Raw genomic sequence first — 18,484 nt, 5'->3', positions numbered from 1 at the left:
CCCTCTAGTGCCTTAAGTGAGGTGTCTACAAAGTCAACCCAAGACTGGGTACTGACCTTCTGGGTGTCCCTGAACTTCATTCTATACTGCTCTGGGGTTAGACCAAACTTCTTGGCTAAGCACCTCTTCATACTAGGGTATGAATCTGCCTCCTCCCCCCTTAAGGTCAGAAGCCTATCCCTCCCTGAGTTGGGGACCAACTCCCATAAAAGTTACCCCCAGTAATGAGGCCTAACCCTTCTCATTTGGAGTGCCCTCTCAAAGGCCTCCAACCACTTGTTTATATCATCCCCCTCTACATAAGCAGAAACCACCCCCTTGGGTAATCTGGGGCAAAAAAAAACACCCGTGGACCCCTCAACTTCTCTGTCGCTGCCACCATCTCTTTTCTCTCTCTTTGCCCACTTTTTCTTTTCTAGGGCCAGCTTCTCTGCCTCCAAAGCTATAAATGCTAGCTGGGCCTCCAGCTCTCTTTCTCTGAGGGACAGGTTCTCTCCTCCTGAAGGGACCCCCTTCCCCCAACTAGCTTTGGGTCTGCCCCTAGTGACTGTGTGTAATGAGGACCGGTCTTCCTCATCCTCACTTAGGCTCAGATGCCCTCCCTCCCCTGAGTGGTTAGAGCTAGCATCCCCCCCTACTTCTCCCTCCTCTGGAGCTTCCTCTGCGTCAACCTCTTGGGCCTCAGCCCATGCTGTCAGGGATTTGATCAGGACATGCTTCCTGAGGTCAGTGGTTGCAGGCAACCCTCTTTCAGTACACAACCCCCTAAGCTGGACTACTGTCAGTGTGGGTAGGCTACCCAGATCAAGCTCCATGGTTCCCTAGTTTTGTGTCAAGAAAAACTTTTTGCAAAAATTGGAAACAAGAATTTAGATAAATCACAAAAATTCAATAATTTAAATTAATCCAAATTAAAAATGAAAAACAATTTTTGCACTAGGACAATTTAAAGGATTTTTAATTTGTTTTACTTAAAACTGTAACGTGATACTGAACACAAGTACAGGATCCCACCACTGCTCACCAAAAATGTTGGAAAATGGGTTATTGGTAAGGGCAGGTAGGTACCTACACTTAGCAATAGGCCACTAACCTCCACTTAGGTCCAGTTAGGTCTCAGTAAATTAACCCCAGCTCAACCCTTGGTAGCTTGGCAACGAGCGTCAAGCCTTAACTTAGGAGACAGAGTGTAAAGCATTCAAATATCACAAAACAGTAATTACATAAAATACAGGAAACAGTTTAAAAATCCAAAACCAATTTATCAAAATAGATTATATTTTTATCTTTAAAATGACACCAAAACGAATAAAATCAGATAAGGGGAACCGGAGATATGAATTTTTAAAGAATTATTATTTTTTTAGCGCCTAGAAACAAAAAGCGCCAATCAGATCATCTGGTTGCACCTCGACCGGGGCAAAGTCAAAGTTTCAGGCCGACCGCAATGGAACCCTGCTCGGCTACAGGCCGCGGGAGGCCTCGGTTAAAAGTTTACCTTCACACTTAGGCGGTCGGGAACCGCCAATCGGCCGCCATGCGGCCAAAAGACTGCTGCCAGCATTCCAACACTCCCGCTGGGCCGGCGGGCGCTAACCAAGTTAGCCCCCGCCGGCCCAGCGGGAATGAGGCCGCAACACAGAAGCCGGCTCCGAATGGAGCCGGCGGTGTTGCGGCCGTGCGACGGGTGCAGTTGCACCCGTCGCGCTTTTCTCTGTCTGCTAGGCAGACAGTGAAAAGCTGGCCAGGGCCCTGTTAGGGGACACCTGCACTGCCCATGCCAGTTGCATGGGCAGTGCAGGGGCCCCCAGGGTCCCCAGGACACCCCTTACCGCCAGCTTCTTCCTGGCGGTGAAAACCGCCAGAAACAGGCTGGCGGTAAGGGGGTCAGAATCCCCAGGGGAGCGCTGCTTGCAGCGCTGCCCTGGCGGATTCGCCCAGCCGGGGGCAAAAACGGCGGGAAACCGCCGGCCCCGGTTTTCCGACCGCGGCTTTACCGCCGCGGTCAGAATGGGCTTGGAAGCACCGCCAGCCTGTTGGCGGTGCTTCCGTCATTCTGCGCCCTGGCGGCCCAAGACCGCCAGGGTCAGAATGACCCCCTTAGTCTCTTTTTCAAAGATTTTGTTCAGCGGGACGAACCTGCCAGTCCAATCCGACCTCCTGGAGCCCTTCTCCGGATACGCGCTGCTGGAATCCTCGGTGGAGATTTTTACCTTCGGACTTAGTCGTTTTTTCGAGGTGAAAATCCTTCGACCGGGGTAAACATGGATCTTGATCCGACGTCCATGGAGCCCTCCTCGGATACGCTGGCTGGGAGGTCCCAGTCAACTTTTTACCTTCGGACTTAGTCTCTTTTTCTGAGATTTTCTTTACCGGGACGAACCAGCAAATCAGGCCGGGTCGCGGTTGAGGCAAGCCGGCTAGAGTTGCCACGGAGGGTCGGTCCCTCTATGGAGCTTTTTTACAAAAGTTCTCCAAACTTCTCCAAACTTCTGGGGCTTCTCCCAGATGTCCTTTTAAGGTTCTTTTGAGGTCCACAGCTCACCCCAAGGGTCCAGAAGTTCTGAGATGGTCCTTGGTGGGTGTGGACTACAACTCCCAGAATGCACCTGGCGCAAACTCCTTTTTGGCCAGTGGACAGTGGTCAGCTGGTCGCTTTCTTCAGGAGTTGGTGCAGGGGACTCTGGTTAGCAATTTTTCACCTGTAGCAAACAGGGAGTCCCTCCTTGAACCAGTTGAAGCCAGGCAAAGTCCTTCTTGTGGTGAAGCCCAGGTGTGCAGCTGGTGCAGTCCTTCTGAGTGCAGGTTCCAGGTACAGGCCAGGGGTGCAGCAGGGCAGTCCTTCTTCTTCTGTAGTTCTTCCTTGTTGGCTGTGGTAGGGAACTGAGGTGTGGGTGCAGGTCTGCCAGTTTTATCCTTGCTCCTGGGTGAAAAGCAGGGGGGTCCTGGTTCTCCAATCAGGTGCAGGTTCCTTCCCCCTGTGATGACCACTTCCTGGGAAGTGTGGCAAAAATCAATCCCAGGAGGCAACATTCTCCAAAAATCCATCATGGCTGAATCTGATTTTTGGAGGTTACATCTGGCTGAGCCCACCCACTGGTGTGGCTAAAAATCATAAACGCACCCCTCTCCTGCCCTCTCCTAATCTAATCAAGGGGGCACCTAGTTGTCTGGGGTTGCGGGATGTGGGGGTGTTGCTGGTTGCTCCAAATGTCCTTCTCTGTCTTTGAAGACCAGTTTGGCAGCCCTCCCCCTTCCTGCCTCACCATCTGCTGAGGGGAGATATCTTCCCACAGCCACATTCCTTTGTGTGAAGCCAGGCCACTTCACACCTCATCAAGGTAGCTTGGCCAAGCTGCTAGAGGCTGGCCAATCAGAGCACAGCAGCAAAAAGAATGCAGGGCTGAAATTGGCAACTTTTCAGGTAAAGTTTAAAACTCTTTACCTGAACAAGTTATATTAAATCCCACAACTGGAAGTTGTGGGATTTATTGCAACAATTAATTTGATACCAAATTCTTGGTATGCATCATTTAAGGACACTTTAAAAATTAAAATAAAGTCTCCCCATTCTAGCCTATGAAGGCCATTTACTACAATGAGGGAAAGACAAATTTGGCTGTTTTTACCTCACCAGGGCTTATAAAACTATTTTTATAAAGTCCCTGCTTATAGTTACATGGCACCCAGCCCTAGGGGCACATAGGGCACACCTTAGGGTTGACTTATATGTAAAAATAAGGTAGTTTAAGACTTTGGAACTACTTTTAATTCCAAAGTCGAATTTGCATATAACTTTAATTTAAAAGCAGCCAGCAAGGCAGGCCTGCCTTTAAAATGACACTGGGCACCTCAGCAGTGCACCTATGGGTGCACCACCTATGCTGTGGTCCCTAAACCTACATGCCCTACCATATACTAGGGACTTATAGGTAGGTTAACTTAGCCAATTATAACTAGCCTAATTTGCATATCCATTTTACACAGAGCACAGGCCCGGGGACTGGTTAGCAGTACCCAGGGCACCATCAGAGTCAGGAAAACACCAGCAAAAAGTGGAAAATGGGGGCAAAAAGTTAGGGGGCCTCTGCAATCAGCCCTGTTTTCCCATAGTCATTAACACTGTGCTGTACATTCATACCCATCAAATGTGATGTGGCTTTTGCGGTATGCAAATTTGTATTTCTGTAATGCTCCATGAGGCAAAACTCTGGTTATGATTCCTAGAGATCATGTGATGCATAACTAATTACCCAGAGCATAATTGAGTGATGAAGTGAGGTGTTTAATTACATATGATAACAAAGTGGTGATGGTGACTATAGTTAGAAGAAGTTTTGTACGATCTGTTGTCTGCGACGCAATCCTGCAGGTGTGTTTGGACGTTCCCCCTCATTTTACCGGACAGCATCCTCCTCCTCCTCCTCCTCCTCTTCAGGCATTTGTTGATCTGGTTCATAGAGGGGAATGTTCCTCCTCATAGAAATGTTGTGCAGGATGGCACAGGTCAAAATTATCTTGCAGACCATTTCAGGGGAATATAGGAGGCTGCCTCCGGTGATGTCCAGGAACCTGAATCTGGACTTCAGGATGCCAAAAGTCCGCTCAACTATGGTGCGTGTCCTACGATGTCCCTCATTATAGGCACGCTCTGCTGCCGTGCTTGGGTTGGCAATTGGGGTCATGATCCATGGCTGGATCCCGTAACCCTGATCAGCTGAAAGAGAAAATGAGGGAAAGTATTTTGTTCTTGGTTGCACCGTGATTGTCGTCTGTGACTCATCTATGTTTGTGGTATTGCATGGGATCCTAGGCTTCTGTGATGTTCTTTCTGCACTGGGTTGTTTGACTAGCAAAACTGGTGTTTGGCTGATTGACATGATTTCTGTGGTATATTTAGAAACTTGCTGATCACTGTGTATCTCCCATGCATTATGTAATGAGTAAGAAGTGTCTGTGTGCCTTCACTGGAGATGACATGATACTTCCACACACACAATAGATTCCACTGTGGTGGAAACATGGTTGTACTATATGGCCTGAACATCCCATCCAATTCAACATATGTAATTGCAGGTGAAATGCAACAGTGAGGGACTTTGATTTGGCTAGGTGACAATGCACAACACATCTCCATGATGGCAGCAATGAAGTGTTCACAATGGACAATGTACAATTATCCCATGTGTGACAAGTTCTATGCAAACCTATTTTTGTTCCCTCACCGAGTTGGCTCATGTGCAAAAGTGCGCCTACACTACTGAACTTGCTCCAGGTAAGCTGGCTAACTTGTTTGTGGGGGTGAAATTTTTAGTGTAGGAAGGTCCATCTCCCTGTACATCTGTTATGTATATGGGGCATTGTCTCAATCCTTATGTGTAGCAGTGTGCACTTTGCATTAGTGTCACATCCACATGTTTTCATAGCACAGTCCACTTCCTTATTGCTAGCTGGCAATGTCACCCCAAGAGTGATGTGAGATGTTGGTACTGCCTCATTAATTCCATGTCACCTTCATTAGAGTCAGCGTCATCATGCTATGTGTCTCATGGTGTTTGACCTGCAGCAAAAAACATTACACACCTCTTACACAGGACGTATTGCTTGGAAGGGTGTGGGATTGACTGTAGCCTTATGTGATATTGAAAGGTTCATCTTCCAAGTTGTACTGCCAGTTACGGCCATGTCATTGTCACTGTGTGGTATTAAATTGGTCCCGTGTGGCTCTAGAGTGGCATCTATTGTTATTTGCATCTGCCATTTGTCCATAGGTGTGTATCCCATTGGGTCAAGATATCAAACATGACTACAAGTGTCACACCTCAGTGTCTTCCTGGCCACGTGTCAATGTAATGGTGTATGTGTGTAAATTATTAGGTTTCTGTACTTACCAACAAGTAGGCCATTGCCATATCGTCCATTCTGGAAGTGCTGATTGATGGTGCTGTGGCAGAAGATGAATGAATCATGTACACTCCCAGGATACTTGCCATGATGTTGATGAACAATACACGGTGATCCACAATGTTCTGCACATTGATGGAGTGTGTGTGCTTCCTGTTGCGGTATAGGTGCTCAGTTGCAGGTGGTACAACCCGGACATGTGTGCAGTCAATGGCACCAAGCTCGTGCGTGAAGCCATTCATTTGATAAAATCCCTGTTTGGTCATCAAGTACCGTGGGAAGGAAGGAAAAGAATGAGGGCTGTTAGATCCCGGCAACCAGTAGTTTGAAAAGAGCCACTTGCCAACATGTGCAGGACAGCTAGCAGCTTGGTCTCCGGTATAATGATGTGGGGTGTCTGCAAGCTGGCTGGCAACTGTGGCTCAATGTGGCGCAGCAGCTGCTGTATGGCTTGCCGGTTTAGTCTGTACCTCTGGATGATGTCATGTTCCCTGAGGCCCTGAAGGGTTGTCCTGTTCCTGAATATCCTCTCCTGCCTTCTGCGTTGCCTTTGGGGTCCATGTTGGTGTGGTGGTAGCTGCTGCTGTAGCTCCTGTGCTTTGCGTCTTTGAGCATGCTGCATGAGTAGCACCTCCATGTCTTCCTTTTTGAGCAATGATGTTGCTTGTGTGAGTTTTCTTTAAGTAGTGGTGTGTTTTCCCCATTTATCACCTGCCCTGACCCATGCATTAAAATTTGGCACAAATCAGGATTTGCGTCATTTTCCGGCTCCGCCTACCAGATGTGTGCCATTTTTGCCCCGTTGGATAAATATGGCGCACGGGTGTTTAAGTATTGTTTTGGATGGGAACGCCTACCTTGCATCTCATTGACACAAGGCGGTTTCACGCATCCAGAAAATGGCGCACACCAGGATATTTTGACGTTTGACGGGTCTAGCGTCAAAGTATAAATATGATGTTAAGTTTGCCCCGGATTAGCGTAAAAAAAATATAACGCTAATCCGGCACAAAGGGAGTATAAATATGGGCCTCAGTGTCTGCATTGAGGGTGAGACAAATGGTCTGAAAGTTGTACTGACCTCCGTTATTCATGGCCTTTAACAGTATACAGCATGGTTCAGCTGCAAGGTCATACGCAGCCAAATCCCTTCAGTCCGTAAAGTTTGCCACAGAGTTGGTATGCCAAGTGAGTGGTAGCTTGGCAGTACTACCTTAGACCATGCCTTCAGGTCATGTACCGTCCTGAAACTTACACCAACTGGTGTACTGGGTGAGTGGTAGTAGTGCTCAGCACTTGAGTTATAAAAATGTAAGTGCCAGAACACAAGATATTTCTTACGAGTACTCCGTAATTACCATACCTATTGTCTGTGCCAGCACTGCCAAACACTATCACACAATGCAAGTGTGACCTCTATGTCAGGTTGCCTGGCGATGTAAATATGGCCTGGACTCGTTGGATTATTTTAAGGTTATTGCATCCCTTCTTAATAAGCGCTGCTAAAAAAATATACAGACATCGCCACCATGTAGTAGACTGTCATAAATAAGAAATTAAGCACAGGTAGCTCCTCCTCACTCAAAGATCTCCTTTGGTTCTTTTCGTCCCCACCTTCCAACACTTGTGTACTTTCGCTGCTCTTTCCTCCTCACTCTCCTCAGGACCCCCTGTTAACTTGCCATACTGTTCTTATTTACACAAAATGCTGGCTCCATATTTACCCGTCTCACTTTTGCATTCTCTTGTATTTACTCTTTTACACCCTTTGCTGGTACCCTTGTTATCTTCTCCCTTCTTGTATTTTCTCCTTTTTTCTGATGCGCCTCCCTCTGTCTTCCCATCTTTGCAGTAGACGTGGGCAAGCCAAAAAAATTAGCATGAGGGCCAAGGGTCTGGCTTGACTCTAAGAGACTGTGCGCAAGCCAAGCCTCTATAATTTGGGGCATGAAAATCATCCAATAAAAGTCATATTAAAATGGGATAACGTCACTTCAAAATTCAAACTACATTTCATTAAAACACTGAAGCATTTCACCTTGGCACATCAGAATATATTGCCAATCTGAGAGGCATTTATTAAAAGATACGTTTTCAACATGTATAAATGTGTATTGATGTGCTTCACCCTGACGAAAATGCCACTGGTGCAGTAAGACGCAAGTCATCTGTATTTGGCATCCTAATGTGGCCTAGATTCTTATTATCGTGAAGAACAATTATAGTGCATTAAATAAAAAACAAGAGGTTTTTGAAAATCGCATATCCTGAATTCACATACTAGAAGGTGTTCTCATAAGTGACAATGAGGCTCGGTGAAATAAAATATTTGTCACGGATCACGCAATTTGGTGAAGAGAGGAAGCCGGGATTGATCCCAGGTTTTCTTGTTCCACATTGTGCAGTTCAGCCTCTAAACGGGTATCCCTGTCTCCCTCCCAATTATACATCAAAGGTCCCTGTCTTGTGTTTAATTCTTGGTGCATGAGATCAGAATGTGGGTAGTAGGCTGAAACCACAGAAGGGCTCGGCTACTTTTGGGCTTGAGGATTCAAGAAATTCAAGAGAACCTCGAGCTGAGTCTGGCCTGAGTTTTTAGTAGCTTGCTACCTCTACTTTGCAGTCCTTCCTAACTTTTTTCTCTTGACCCTTCTCTTGCCCCCCTTACACTTGATTTCTAACTCTCTTGCACACTCTATGCTTGATCTAAATTTACTCATCTCACCTTGCTTGCTTTTATATTTCATCTTTGAGACACTTTACGTGTTCCTTTATTAACTCCTATTTACGTTATTCCCTTTACAGTGGGCACTTATTCTCTTCTACATCTCTCCCCTTACATTTCATATTCTCGGTCGCAGTATATGCTGGCTCAATCAATCAGTCATTCACGTTTCTTCTACAATGCGGCTAATCACCCATTTTTTTGTCCCAAGGTGTTGGGAAGGGGGGTGGTGAGAGGTGGAGAGTTCAGTGGCTCAGTCGAATGCTGGATGGCTGGTTCGGTCGAAGAGCCAGGTCTTGAGGTCCTTTCTGAATTGAGGGAGAGAGGGAGAATGCCTGAGATGAAGAGAGTTCCATCTCTTCGTGGCAAGGTAGGGCAAGAATCTTCCTCCATCTGTCGTCCTGCAGATCTGTGGGATGGCGGCCAGGGCCAGGTGAGCAGAACAGATTTGTCTGGTGGGCATGTGGAAGGCGAGCGAGGGTTGAGGTATGCCGGTTCAATGTTGTGGAGGGCTTTGTAGACATGCTTGAAGAGCTTGAAGGTTATTCTTTTGTTGATTGGGAGCCAGTGGAGGAATCTCAGGTGCCCAGAGATGTGGCTGTTTTGTGGGATGTCCAAGATGAGTCTGGTGGCGGTGTTCTGGATTCTTTGCATCTTCCTTTGCAGCTTCTGGTTGGTGCCTGCATAGAATGCGTTCCCACAGTCGAGCTGGCTCCTATATTTACTCTTCTCACCCTTTGCTGATTCCTGTATTCCCTTTTTCTCAATCAATGCTAGCTCCTTTATGTTTCTCCAGTACTCTACATTCCCTTCCCGCTGACCTCTTACCATTTCTACCTCATGTCCCCGTCTCTTCTCTACCCTTCTGTTTTCCCACCACCTGTTCATGTTCCCTTACCCTATCTTTTACTTGCTTCTCTAATACTTCTCCTTGCTCCCTTCCTCTTAACCTCCCTCATTGTTGCTTCCCTCCCCTCATTTCTTCCCCCCCAACTTCCCTTTAGTTTCCCACCCAACTACTCAATGTTTATTCACATTTATTGTAGGAAGACCATCACTGTTGTGGTACTATGTAAAGTACATCATGCCAATGGGCTATAGGACACTGTAAATAAATAAATAACTATGCATTTTGGTTTTTAGATATTTCATAAATTCACATTTAAACGTCGGCCCCTATGTATTTCAGGCTTAAAAACTCATTAGTAGTTCTGTTTTATGAGTACCTGTGGAAAAAGGTTTTGGAAAACACATTTTACAAATAGAGGAAAAAACGGGAGAATTTGCCAAACAGAGTTGGAAGTAATAACACTATTGCACATTACACTCATAACGTCTGTCATGCCATTCCAGAATTGTCAGAAAACATGGTTTACTTGTACCTTTTCCACCTTGCTACATAAAACACTAAAGTCACTAATGTAGATTTAGGGGTTCATTGCGAGTTTGGGGGTTCCATGACCGCCATGTCTGCGGCAATGGTCATTCCGCCAACGTGCCAGCGGAGAAGACCACCAAATTACAACCATAGCAGTCTTCCCAACAGAAGACAGCCAAACTACTGCCAGTACCGCCAGTGCTGTCATGTCGCCACAGATGGCGGTAACTACCTTCAGGCTGGCGGACACCATGTTCCGCTGGACACAGTACGAGGCTTCACACCGCCGAGGTTGCCGCTGCGGTCGCACCACCACAAAAACCCTGGCAGAAACCAATTCTATAAAAGGAGACGCTCACTTTCAGGAACACATACCAGCCTGCAGCTGCCAGGGAACCTGAACTGGAAGCTCTCCCACTGCTCCTGCTTGCACAACAACTCTGGAACCAGTGATGGTGACACAGACAACAACCGTGAGTACACACACCTACCTGACACTGTAGGGAAAATCCAAAGTACACACATTCACACAACATACACATCCCGGGTGGCAGGCAACGGCAACACATACACGTATCCACACACCCATATGCACATACAGACACACCTACATACACACATGCACACCCACACTACACACACGCATACCCATACTACACACACCACGGCCAACACACACGTGTAATACACACACCAACTCCCAGATACACCACACCGGCACAGACGAGCACAACAATATACAATACCACCAATTAACACAATGACAACACAACCGTAAATATACAAATGCTATGTAAAGCAATTTCTGTACACACCTCCACATTACACCACATACATACTACAACCCCTAACAACACCTGACAACCAAGATACACAATCACACAGCCATACAACGGCATGTACGTCATATCATGCTAACACAACAGACAATGCATCTGACCTATCCATCACCATACACGCGCACACACAACAACCATACAAGGACACATAACACCACCATAACACATCTCAACACAAAAAATACACAATTTATCCACATACATGCATGTACCAAACACAAACATATCCTACACACAATACACAGCCATCCCAGAGGGACAAAAGCCAGGGCCACATACACACATGCAAGCCAGACACTACAGCTAACACAACCCACATACACACATCACACACAAACAAACCAAAGGCACCAAATACAATACAGCCATGTGGAAAAAAGGCAAGACAAGTATGTGACCATCAAAGCCAACAACAGGTTAGGCCAGATGTATTCAAATCTATGGGTAGGGAATATAAATATTAACTATATACAAAAATCAGCCCATTGGGCAGTCCAATGTCCACAGTGCCAAAGGCCCAAATAGCACCTCTGTGTGCCTCTACTTGACTCCTGACTGCCAAATGACCTCCACAGGGTAGGGGCATCAAGGGGGCAGGCAGGCACCTCATGGGTTTGAGGGGGTGGAGTGAGGGCTTGGGCTTGGGAGGGGGGGTCATTGGGCTTGGGATTTGGAGGGATCAACATTTCGGCAGGGGGGACATGGGTACTAGGAAGGGAGGACTTAAAGGTGGAAGGGCTGGACTTGGGGAGGGATACAGACTGTTTGAGGGTATCACGGGGTGGGAGAGGAGTAGGGAACAGGGAAAACTCAAAGAGGAAATGCTTTTTAGATACACAGGGCAGTCATGGTAAAAAGGTTTGGGAGTGGAGGTAGTGGGAGTGGTTGTAGGAGGTGTTGGTGTGGATGTCGTGGGTGCAAGTGTGTGCAATGAATGCTTGTGTGTGCTGGGTATCTGTTGGTTGGGTGACTGTGGGCGTTTATGTGTCTTGAGAGGATTGGGGAAGGAGGTTCTGGGAGATGCCATGCTGGATGTGTGACTATGTCTTCAGGAATGGTAGATGTGCTGCATGCTGGTGTGTCGGTAGTTGTGGAGGGTGAGGATGTGGTGACTGGGGTGGATGTCTGCAGGTCTGCTATTGTGCTGACTGTGGGTAAGATAGGAGGTGTGGCTGGATCTGTCAATGCTGGTGTGGTGGCTGCAGGTGTGTCTGGTTTAGTGTCTGTGAAGGAGGGGGTGGCGAGGGAGTCGGTGCAGCTAGTGGATGTTGGTGTGTCTGCAGGTGGGTGTTGTTTGTGTGCATGCTGGTGGTGGGTCTTGTGGTGATTGTGTTTGACAGTGGTACTTTTGGCTGTTGAGGTGGATGCATGCTTGTGTGTCTGTGTGCTTTGGCTAGGTTTGGGAAGAGGGGTTTGGGTTTGGGTAGAGGTAGGTGGAGGCGGGGTGGCAGACAAAGGGTGACTGGCTGCCATCAGTGTGGAGGCCAGAGCCTGAAAGGATCTCTGTAGGCCAGCCAGTGCACCATGAATGCCCTCCAGGAATGCATTGATGTGCTGGACGTGAGCTGCCAGTCCCTGTATAGCATTCACAATGGTCAACTGATCCACAGAGATGGACCTCAGTCGCTACTCACCCCCCTGTGGCTGCTGTGACGTCCTTAAATGCCCCTCCACCTCAGGGTAGGCCACCGCCAAAATTGTGGGCCATTAGGGGGATCAGGGTCCGATGGGCACCCCTCCCTTGTTGGGCGGACATCCCCAGCTGTGTCTCTGCACTCTTCCGGGCCCAGTGTCTCAGGTCCTTCGACCGCTTACGACAATGGGTGCTCTGCTGGCTATGGACCCCCAAGGTCCGCACTTCCTTGGTGATGGCACGCCAGATCCCTTTCTTCTAATGGGCGTTCATCTGCATGGATGACACAAACAGAAGGAGAAAGTAATGTACACTGGCAACATACTAACAGGAGAGGCCTTTACACATCAGACTCACCAAGTGCCCACACATACCCATCCTCACTGTCCACACACCTTCACTTCATGCCCTCTGCATGCATCTATACTCCCTCACCGATACACTTACCCCATTCACCGTCACACACACCCCTATCACACATTACCATGTGATTGGGCTCCCCTGCTCCTCTGGTGCCCCTTATAGCTGTTCATACAGGGGTAGGACCCTGTCTACAAGCTTCTCCAGCTCTTCTGGGGCGTGGCATGATGGGTCCCAGAGACAGCACACAGCAGCTCAGGTGGTGGAGGTGTTGCTGGCAACAGTGTCAGGAGTCAAGTGATGAAGGCTGCAGAAAATGGCTGTCATGGCCGCCACATACAGGACCGTCACTACCGGCGGTCATCACCATTGGCCCTAATCCCCCATAGGCAGCAATGTTAACCAATGACAAGTTTCACGGCGACCGGTCACCGCCATGACAACATACGCTGGAGGACTTAGGTCACTGCTATCTGTCCAGTGCTGCAGGACAGGTGGCTGCCATTTTGTGCACATCTCATGCATTGATGTGCCTACTTAAGTGTGCCAACCACATATTAGGACTAGGGCCATATGAACAAATATCAGGTTTTGCAACTCGCAATTTGTGAGTCTTAGCGTCTCACAATTAGTCGCAAAACCTGATGTACAACAGTGTCAATGACACTGTTTGCAACTCCCAATGGGGTTCCAAATGACCTACCTAAGAAATTTTTATGAGGTAGGTCACAATTTGCAACCCCATTGGAAATCGATGCACTGTTAAAATTTCTCATATCTAACAAGTGTACCCACTGAAGTTTCATTGAATCAAATCTCCAATGTTCAGACCAGTAATCAGCAATGTGTGCTGCGTTCTGTACTCATGTCATTCAACCTACTGACTGTGGTAACTATACATGCGCCTCTGCTACCTATGACGTGAGGCTTTTATATTCACTAGCCATTATCGACTTATTTGAGAATTGAGAGTTGTGAATGGCAGATGCCAGCTACAGTACATAATTATGAATATTCAGTGACTGGTGTTGTATAGGCAATCTCTGGGGGACCCTGGTTAGGAGGTTATCTGTACGGGGATGACCTCTATATGCTGCATATGTGCTTTGTGTGGGTCCATGCCTTCCATCCTGATGGTAACTTCTTTCATTGTCTTTTTTCAGGTTTGCATGCTGACTATACTCTTGTGTGGGTCAGGATTTTGGACTGTCTAACTTGTCCTGGAACATATTTGTTGTACTGTTTCTCATGCTGAGGAGGCCTCCCTCTCCTGTGCATTACACTGCCTGTTGGATGTAGGTGTGCATTACCATCTCACATATTGCAATCATGACTTTTGTTAATGTTGTAATGAAGACACATATACAGTATCTGTGTTCTATGGTGTTTATTGTGAATATTCTGAAAATGTGAAAAACATATATGGTGCAAACATTGTCCAAGAGGTGATGAGTGTGGTCATGGTAGATGGAATCATCAGAGTAGGTGGTACAGCAGTTGGGTGCACAGGTTCGGTGTGCAATTGCCTATGGGGAAATGGAGTAATGTCATTGTATAGTCAACAGGGTGCAGTGGCACACAAGGGAGACATCCATTTTTTTTTGGGGGGGGGGTTCTTCAGCTACAGACGGAGAGGGGTGTCTGAAGGCTGTGGTTCCCCTGGCAGGGCCTCCATTCTGCTGGCTACCGCTGATGTGGATGGGCCTGATGATATGTTGCTACTGGAAGGGGTCTGCTGGTGGGTAGAGGAAGCACACAGGGTTGTGTTGATATCTCTCAGCACCTCTTCAATGGAGGCCATGGTGGCATTGTTGGCCTGCCACTGCTGCATAACCTCCTGGTGGTATTCCCTTTGCAGCCTTTGGTTTCCCCCCCAACATTGTTTTTATTCTGGCCCATCCTGTCCTGGGATTGTTGCTCCCAGGACTTGGGAGATGGTAGCCTGGTCAGTAGAGCTCCTTGGGGTCCCCATCTTCTGGCCCACTGCTTCCCTCCCACACCCCATGCCAGCATGTACCTGTGCCCTGTCATGGTGTGCCCACTTCCAGTGTATGCAGGACCTTCATTGTCTGGGGTGTGAGTGGTCGACTCAGGTCCATGTACTGTGGGGCATACAATAGTTTGATCTGTCCTTCGGACACAGGTTTGGGGATGAAGGATAGGCTGTGATGTTGAGGCAACAGGTTTTGAGGAGATTGATGTAGGCAGGGTGAGGCAGGGAGTGGTAGACTGACCAGGTGTCCCAGGTGGGCCAGTGTGCAGAAATCCAGGTGCGGTGTCATCACTGGGACCCTTCATCATGTGGTGGGCTGGCAGTCTCTGGTATCCTCTCCATGGTGGCACTGGCAGGAGTACCTGTGGATGGAGTGAGAGAGGGAGTTACATATTGAAGATGTGTTTGGTTAACTCTTTCTCGTATGCATACAGTGGCTTTGGATGATTTCCCACAATGACAAGGACAGATGCTGCACAGCATACCATTGGTGGTAGATTGTGGTCTGTGACATATGTACCATACTCCATTTAGGTTGGTGTCATTCAGGTTTAGTACATCTGGCTATGTGGATGTGTACTGGTACAGACTGATAGTTCACATGACTGTTATACGCTGTTAGCAAGTGACTAATCAGGCTTGGTAGTTGTGAGTGGTAGAAGGCTGGACATAGCAGCATGGTGCCCCAGTGGGTGGAGGGTATGGGAGTATGCAAGGTTAGATTTGCTGTCTGTGCATGCTGTGCATATGCATGGAGCCTTCCATCTGACATACCGTGCCATGTCGGCTGACTTTCTTGGTTGTGGATCCTGATTAGTGGCCAATTGGATTAGTCACAGTGCTGCAGCTATGTTTAGCCTGGTTTGGCACTGTGTTGTTCCATTGCATTGATGTCATTGCCATGTTGTGGTCCTCAGTGGTTACATCTAGTTGGTATGTGTAGTCCATTAGGCATATTTGCATGGGATGTGATGTGATGTCCACATTCCAGGTATTCAGGTAGATGGGCTTGTGCACTGTGGGAGTCGTAGTGTTAGTATTAGCCCATGCTAGGCAGGCCTTCACTAAGGGCTGTGTGGGCATTTGAGCTGGGTGGAGGTGTGGCATGCAGGAGAGGGGCATTAGGTGGATAGGTCGAATGTGTAGTGGGACATGCAGTATATTGGGGAATATTTGGGAGGTGAGGAAGTATGCAGTACACAATAATAGTTTGACATAGAAACTGTGTTTACTTACCAGAGTCCAGTCCGCCAGGTATTCTAGTCAGGCCCTCTGGATGTGGATGTTCAAGACCTTCTCCTCCCAAGATGTGAACTGTGGAGGAGGAGGTCCGGGCCCACCGGCAGTCTTGTGCACGGCAATCTGGTGTTGTGATGCCATGGAACGTACCTTCCCCGTTGATCATTCCACCTCTTATTAATGTCCTCCCTTGTGCGTGGATGATGACTGCCTACTGAGTTGATCCTGTTGACCCTGTCGACTATTCTCTGCCACAACTGCCTTTTCCATGGCAATCGAGGTTTGCTGGACCTGTGCTCCAAACAGTTGTGGTTCTACCCTAACGATTTCATCCACCATGACCCTCAACTCGTCGTCTGTGAACAGTGGGTGCTTTTGTGGTGACATGGTAGTGGTTGTGTTGTAGGGTATTGTTGTGTGTGTAAGGGTGCAGTGTAAGGTAAGTGGTGGGGTGTAGGTGGTGCGTAGTGGGTGATGGATGCTTGTGATGTGTTTGTGTGGTTGTTAGGTGTGTTTTGTGTTGATAGCGCCGTTGTGTTGTGTGTGCTGGATAGGATGTGTGTCTGTGCCTATGGTGTGACGGTGCTATACAAGTGTATTTGCCTGCTCTGTGTGTGTTTGTGTGTGTGTGTGTGTGTGTGTGTGCTTCACTTTTGTCGGAAAGGATTGTGGGTTCTGTTGGGGTGTGTTATATAGTGCAGTGAGTCAGTGTGTCTGGTGTATGTATGTGTGTCAGGTGTGAGACATTCAAACTATTAAATGTGGTGTTGTGTTCTGACAGTGGTGTATTCTGAGCATGGCGGTTTACACTGCCAATAATTTTCTGCAGTGGAAGAACCACTGTGCTGATTTGTGGCTCTTAATCTGGTGGGTAGAAATGTGTCAGTGTGGCGGTGCTGGTGGTGGAACCGCCTCTTTCCTGCCCTCCAGTATCCTGGCGATGTTGGATTTGTGGCTGTTTTTTGGCTTTCTTCACAGTGTGAGTCCTAATGCAGAGGTGGAATTCCTACCAATATGGCGGTCTTTTGGCGGCCGCCAACGCAGCGGTCTTGCCAAAAGACTGCCAAACTCGTAATGAAGCCCTTAGGTCTACTTAGAATCAAAGGGACATAAGCTCTGGGCAACAAAGTCAGAAATGCATCTTCAACTCTGTCTTTTGGTGTATATCATTAACCCTAGATCATGCTGTATTGTTTCAACTCCCTTGCGTAAGATATCGGCGGTTTAGGAGTAAATGTTTGCTTTTGCTTGTGCATTCCTTAATGGAGGCGGTTCAGAATACTGTGTTGTTTCATAAGTCTCCCTTGCACGACCATGTACCCAGGTAGCTAAGTGCTATTTAGTTCCCATATCTCTGATGTATACAGCCTCAGTTTGAATCCTGGCATTGCAAATCGAGAATTCTCAATGAAGCCAGCTCAGCATCTGAGATCCCCACTGCTCTATTTCTTCTCAAGGTCCTTTTCTGTTCTTCTTCAGAGAAACCCAGGTGCCTGTTGATACCATTATCTAAAGTTTCAATTTCAGTCACACATTTGTTGCTCCAGCTGTCTACCGGAAGAAAAGGTATAAAAGTTGGAAAAACTGAAGAATAGCTAGCATTAGATGCTTGATTGCCAGGTGAGGCGAAGCTCTGTCCAAAAAAGTTTGCTTATATTTGCTTAATAAACATGTGTTATACTTACAGTGGGCTCAAAGCAATATTTTTTCGTCACAGAACATTGTGCCTTGGGCCAGGAACTGTCTATTTTTTACTTGAGTTGGGAAGAGAGCTGGACCGGACTACACATGACGACCCCAGGTGCTGAAGGTAAGGGAGAAATTATCCACGGGTGTTGGGGTGCAGCATGGCCCAGCACCTGACCCACTGATCAGGTTGAACAGTAATCGCACAGGTAAATTAATTGGTGAGTTCTAAACATCCTTATTTTCCGACTGCTCTGCTTGTTGATTTGGTTGCTTTGGGAGATCTGAGTAGTAGAGGACATATCAGACTCAGTGGGTGGATAGGTGTGGGAGGAGTCCCAGGAGATACAGACTAGTGAGTGTGTTTTCCACAGTAAAGAGTGTGAAGGCTTTAGAAATAGTGCAGAAAGGGGAAGATAGGCAAAAGTGCCAGGACCCTAGCAGAGACCCTATGGAGATGAATGTGTGTGCAAAAGAGGCTCACTTATCCAGCTACCCCAGTTCATAATCCAGCCTCATGGTCTTAACTGGAAAACAGCCAAAAGCAAAAGTGTTAGTCTTTGTGAGTTAAGGATACTTTTCTACCTCCTTCCACAAGATTAGTTAGAAGAAATTAACTAGGGTTCCCTCCTTTCCTTTCTTACATTTCCCTCCCTTCCTCCGTGTGACGAGACGCAGTACAGGCTTGCAGACGCCTTTGTGCATGTGCGAGTGTGAAATAGAAATG

General features: G+C 47.5%; 1 protein-coding gene across 1 annotated transcript in view; it reads left to right on the top strand.

The window, feature by feature from the left end:
- The window catches only part of TICAM2 (TIR domain containing adaptor molecule 2), a 179,338-nt gene extending 161,484 nt beyond the window's left edge, over positions 1–17,854 (top strand). Inside the window, exon 4 of the transcript XR_011201984.1 lies at positions 17,789–17,854. The gene's annotated coding sequence lies outside the window, so the exon portion shown is untranslated. The remainder of the gene's footprint in view (positions 1–17,788) is intronic.
- Positions 17,855–18,484: the final 630 nt, after the last annotated feature.

The sequence above is a fragment of the Pleurodeles waltl genome, chromosome 1_1 (genome assembly GCF_031143425.1).
Source record: "Pleurodeles waltl isolate 20211129_DDA chromosome 1_1, aPleWal1.hap1.20221129, whole genome shotgun sequence".
Classification (NCBI taxonomy): Eukaryota; Metazoa; Chordata; class Amphibia; order Caudata; family Salamandridae; genus Pleurodeles; species Pleurodeles waltl.
The sequence above is the reverse complement of the archived record's forward strand: the minus strand, read 5'-3'. Positions and strand labels throughout refer to the sequence as shown.